Source organism: Mytilus edulis, chromosome 11 (assembly GCF_963676685.1).
Source record: "Mytilus edulis chromosome 11, xbMytEdul2.2, whole genome shotgun sequence".
NCBI lineage: Eukaryota > Metazoa > Mollusca > Bivalvia > Mytilida > Mytilidae > Mytilus > Mytilus edulis.
In genome coordinates this window covers 32853934-32860091 of record NC_092354.1, presented here as the reverse complement: position 1 = coordinate 32860091, position 6158 = coordinate 32853934, and the positions used below count along the sequence as shown (strand labels likewise).

Sequence of the window (6158 nt, the reverse complement as noted above, 5' to 3'; positions counted from 1 at the left end):
TATAAAACCAGGTTTAATCCACCATTTTCTACATTTGAAAATGCATGTACCAAGTCAGGAATATGTCAGTTATTGTCCATTCGTTTTTGATGTGTTTTGTTATTTGATTTTGCCATGTGGTTAAGGACTTTCCGATTAGATTTTCCTCTAAGTTCAGTTTTTTTGTGATTTTACTTTTTTGTATTATTTTTAATTTTAGTTTCTTGTGTACAATTTGGAGTCTATTATGACGTTCATTATCACTGAACTAGTCTATATATTTATTTAGGGGCCAGCTGAAGGACGTCTCCGGTTGCGAAAATTTCTGGCTGCATTGAAGACCTGTTGGTGACCTTCTGCTGTTGTCTTTTCAATGGTCGGGTTGTTGTCTCTTTGACACATTCTCCATTTCCATTCTCAATTTTAATATATATATCCACTTTTCTAGTTGCATTTTACAATTTTCTGCCTTCTTCCTTAGTGGTAAAGCTAATAAACAAGCAATCAATATCAACTTCTTGAAAGATAAAACGGAGATGATTCAACAAAAAACAAATTCAAGGGCATGAAATTTGCTCTGTCATCAGTATAAGATATATTCATATGGATAGAAATTGAGCCACTCGATTTTAATAGTGTTTTTATTTTTACTGTTTTTGTTTGTTGGTACATTTATAACAAAAACTACAAAAATCAGAGTTGATGAATTGAACTGAGACATTCAGAATATTATTTTACTAATAAATTATTTATTACCAATTTCATGGAAAGAGTCATTTTGTGTTGCCAGAAGGGGAGATTGGAAAATGTGTAACTGTACGTTAACCTCCTTTTATACCAGGTTGTTCTAATTTAATAACGTTCATGGTAATCAGAAGTACACGGCGTTTAAATGTAATTAATAACCGTCTGCATCTTGTTCTGCCTAACTGCACAAATAATATATAATATAAACGAATCGTATAGTTTAATGCATTTGTTTAATTTTAAAAGATAAAACAACTGATCAATTAAACAGCATCGACACATCTGTAGGAGCATCCCTGCTTACAACACTTTTTCTTCAGAGGGCATGATGAATCATCGTTACAGTATCTGTGGTAATGTCCGTAACAGTTGAAATTAGGATCTGCTTCAACTGGACAATTGGGGACTGAAAATATATCAATTTTAGGTTTGAAAATATATAAAAAAAAAAACCACACGGGTAAACATTGTATGTGAAACCGATCAACTGACAAACAAAGTAAAACATATCAAATCATCATTTACAGTTCATAAGCGCGAAACGGATGAACGACTTCAATTAATTAATGTCTTATGAAAATGAAATGGAAAACAGAAGCTGTCATATTGATTCGCTTAGTCAGACTAACACGGGCTCTTTCAGTTACAATGTTGCAAACAGATCATGCCATTAAACGAGTGACATCAACCATACAATTTCATTTTTAATGCATTCAACTAACATACGGCTTAATCATGTACCACTCGAAAGTACATCTTTTGTGCTATATTTGTTTGACCGGTCGTCAAATATTCGTATGGTGCAGTTTCGATCAAATCACGATGAAAGGTCAAGGACAGGCAATTGTCGGATTGAAATAACAGAATTTTGTACGTCCACTTATTATTTGGAATTGAAGGGAAAGCTACATTAAGATATAAGTATTTCATATCATAATGTGTACACCAGATACGCGTTTCGTTCACACAAGTATCAGTAGTGACTTTCAAATCGAATGTCAATCCGTAGATTATTTTGTTAGAGATGATTAATGCCAATTAAAATGTTCTACATAACTTATAGATTACATAATTAGTTCAAATGGACGAATAAACATTACCTTTACAACAAACTCCATTGTCATCCAAAGGGGAAACTTTCTTACAGTAAAAACTCTTAGCACAAACTAATTGGCTACTACTACGGCAGTATACATTTGGATAAGGTTCTCCGAATTCACAAGCTGTGAAAATAAAAAAAGGTTATCTTATATAAGAATGCGTACATATGAAGAATTTAATATTAAAGTATAAAGTGGAAACTCCTATACAAAACAAGAACTCTTGAAAAAGAATGTTGCTTGTTAAAGTTTAGTGTAACAATACTGTCAGCTCACACAGGACAATAACAAAGAAACAATTGTTCAGCAGGTGTTCCAAAGAGCAAGATATAAGTCATAATATTTGATTGTCACGGAATACTTGGGGTTCCAGGTCAAGTGCAGGTGTTTGCCTTGTAAAATTACTTCTATTTTGTATTCTTATTGTGACAATTAGCTCTGATATGTCCAACTACCGAATAATTAAAACATTTTTTAACTTTAAATTTTCTGTTAACCAGCTCTTTAAGATCTTTGACGCTTTGATTAAAACCAGACTTTAAACAACTAAAATCTAAACTTTCTTCACTTTCCTTAATTTCACATTTTAACAGGTTCAATTGTCAAATTAAAAGACTCAAACTCTGTAGCCCAAAATATAGCATCATCAAAACTTTCAGTGTGCTTAAAATGAACAAATTTTTCCATTTTCTTATCTAACTTGCCAATAAAAAGGTCCATAAAATAAGTTTGCATACTGAGATTATGATCTGGATATGCACGATGACATAAAAGTTTAAATGTATGCCCAAAATCTAACACAGATTCATCTGACAAAATTGTACAATTTTTCAGTTGAAATGTAAAAAAAACTATCCTTTCCTTAGGATTAAAACGTTGCAAAAATATTTTTTTTCAAAAAATCATAGCTTTGCAACTGAGCAGGAGTAAAAATACTTAATATATAAGTGACTCTTCTCTTAAATTTGTTATTAACTGAAGAGAATTTCAGATAAATGCCAGTTATTCCACAGACTAACTGCTTCAAATTGAAGAAAATAATCTTGCACATTAACACTAACACCGTCAAAAGTACAATGTTTCTGTTAAAACTTTATCATTTTGAAAATCAAAAATTTAAACAATTTGAAAATCAAAAGTAAATATATTTAAAACAATTTTCAAACCATAACTGCAGGATCAGATATCTTGGTCACGGCACCATTTGTAACGGAGGGGGTCGGTAACGACACCTCCTGGGACGTGTAGTGACCAGTACTTCGTCCCTATTCCACCATCGGGATACCTGATATCAGATTATGGCTGACCAACAGACAAAGATTCAAATGAAAACTAAATTTATTGCATTAAACAAAGTCCGTAATAAACAGGAGTCTGAAACATTCTAAAATGAAGTTCAAAAATAAAGAATTCAAATTTAAAATTGAAAAATAAAGTGTTCCTAAAGTTAGTCTTAAGTACAGTAAATTTTGCTTCGCGTTGTGTTTTAAAAATAGCACCAAGAAGAGGTGATCTAGTGGGACTATTTTAGTTCCGGAGAGACTCCGAGTGGAATGAGACATTCCGGCGAGTATTTACAGGCGTGTGCATTGCCGACTCCGACTGCTTATCAATTAAAATCATAACTTGTCATTAATCAGGAGAACGTTAACATAAAAGGTACTGAAGAAAACTTGAATGAATGCATATTCTTAAAACAGTACAGAAACATCAAAAGTTAAATACTAAAACAGATAAATTAACAATCCTTACTTTTATCTTACTATGTTTATATCAAATTTAACTTAAAATAAACCTTAAAATACTAAATAATTATTCTGTCCAAATTAAGGGGAATTAACCTAGGGACATCTATTACATATGAATAGAAATTCGTACAGTCCTGACTGGAGAAAAAAAGCAAATATTGATAGTTGATTGTTTGTTGCTTAACGTTCAGTGGCAAATATGTCATGCATGTTCAGGACAAGAACAAATTAACTATAGTACATACAAAATGTAGGTCTTGTAATAGAGGCCATCCGAAATGATGGTCAGGGAAATTTGGACTGCCACCGGAAATTGATGGTATATTGGATAGGAATTTTGCCTTGCAACAGACCAGCTGCAGTCCTTCAACGAGTTGTTGCATGGGTTCTTCAAGTGCACAAAGCGTTACACTATCTTTACACGAAGCATCGGATTTAACGTCCCCATTCTGACCGGACGTGGCTGAAAACTTGTACAACCCGCATAGCCAAACAGACGCCCCACTTTGGCAGGCGTTTTACTGCAAACTAAGAGACATTATTTGATATAACCATTTCGACTGAACGAAGATGTGTGTATATATTTCCGAAACGTCTCATGCTCTATCGGACAAATTTGACAAACTTAAATTAATGATTAAAAAATATCATGAATGTTACCAAAGTATTCAATTTTTAAATGACTGAAACAGTAAGTAATGTCTAATGTAATAAGTGATATAATATAATGACAGTAGGAAATTTAGACACATATCCATATGCTGATACTAAAACAAACGTAAGTGTTTAAAATTGCTTATATTTTCCCGGTAACTGTGTAGTGCCATAAAAAACGCATTAATTTGAGCTACTTTCCTTGTAATTTTCGAAATATGCTACTTACTTATGCAGGTATTACAACAAGGAGGTGGTCCACAGCACGTCAGACATAATTCAGGTTCTACAAGATGAAATAATTGATGAAATAACTAAGGTGTATGTGCTAGGCAATGCAATTTGATTTGAAAATAGGTTCATGGTAATTTCAATATCCTGGGCAACAATTATCATCCATAACTGCCTACATATAAATGTAGCCCAACTGCAAAGTTGTTAAGAACAATAAGTAATTAACTTGGATAAATGTTGTATCAAATGAAAGCTGAAGGACTCTGTATTCTAAGCTTCCGTGAGACAGTGCGATCTAGTATGCCATTAAAGGTATGTTTAAGTTGTCAATAACAATTACTAGTATATTGAAGTAATTGTTGTATGAAATTAAAGATGAAGGACTCTGTATTCTAAACTTCCGTGAGACAGTGCGATTTAGTATGCAATTAAAGGTATGTTTTGTCTTCTGTACTATTAATTGTCTGCTTGTCTTTTAATTTTTAGCCATGGCGTTTTTATTTGTTTTTAATCTATGACTTTGACTGTCCCTCTGGTATCTTTCATCCATCTCTTTTACTAATATATTTTGGTAATTGCTGTATCAAATGAAAGCTGAAGTACTCTGTATTCTAAACTTCCGTGCGTTCCAGTATGCAATTAAAGGTATGTTAAAGTTGTCACAACAAGTCAGGAGAAGATACTTGAACTTGAAGACAGCAGCAATTAATGAGCATTCATTTATTTTCGTGGTTATCAATTTTCGTGGATTGATGAAACTTTGCAGTTTCATGAATATTTGATTTAGGGGTTTGGTTAAAATCTGCATAAAAAGAATTATATTTCGTTGAACCTTCAATTTATTCGTGTCCTTGTTTCTACGAATTCACCGAAAACTGGTTTTCAACAAATAATAATGAATTCACAGTAGAAAGCAATGGGGGTTGGATAAGTAACTTTTGTTTCCTATAATGTAGGTCAAAATTATTGCAGGCATATCAAGAAAAGAGAAACCAGAACTAAGTGGACATGAATCAGGTATTCTTTTGTCTAAGATAGAAACATGACAAATAAATTGCTGTTTAAATATGTAATATTGCGGATAAGTTATAGTATAATACGATGTAAATGTTTTCGAAATACCATTTTTTTTAATTTTGAATTTCTATGTCCTTTTCCTACTTCATATCTATAGTGTCTCATCACTGATGGATTTAAAAATTGTAACGAATTGTACATAACTCAAACATGGTGTATCTAATTGATCTGTAATCATTTGTATGACTTACTTGGGTAGGTGCAAACATGTGCACAATTATTATGACAACACTTCTTCACTCCTGGACAATCGCTGTCGAAACCACATTCTGTAGCACATGTTCCGACGGTATCAGGAGAAAGAACCGGACAAGTACCAGGCTTTGGAAAGACTAAGAAAGAGATCTATAGAATAACTTATCGAAAAATTAAAACATAGTAAATATCCAACAAGTGACCGAACAGCAGGTTTATTCACGAATGTGTGTAGCGCATAAGTTAATTATCAGTGTTTTGCGGTCACAAGCTGAAAAATAATCAATCTTCAACGATGACCAAGATTTGTTATGATATCTATGTCGTTTTTTTTTATATAGTTGTTAATGAACGTCCTATACGTGGGTAAAGGAAGGAAACATAAAACTATTGTAAAAAGGTAAATCTATAATGAGAAATGTCC

General features: G+C 32.6%; 1 long non-coding RNA gene across 1 annotated transcript; it reads right to left on the bottom strand.

The window, feature by feature from the left end:
- Window positions 1-996: 996 nt before the first annotated feature.
- On the bottom strand, window positions 997-5866 carry LOC139494810 (uncharacterized). The gene is made up of 4 exons (XR_011657165.1): window positions 5731-5866; window positions 4458-4514; window positions 1827-1949; window positions 997-1132 (listed from the first exon to the last, which is right to left on the bottom strand). It is a non-coding gene; the product is annotated as an uncharacterized lncRNA (long non-coding RNA).
- Between the last annotated feature and the right edge of the window lie 292 nt (window positions 5867-6158).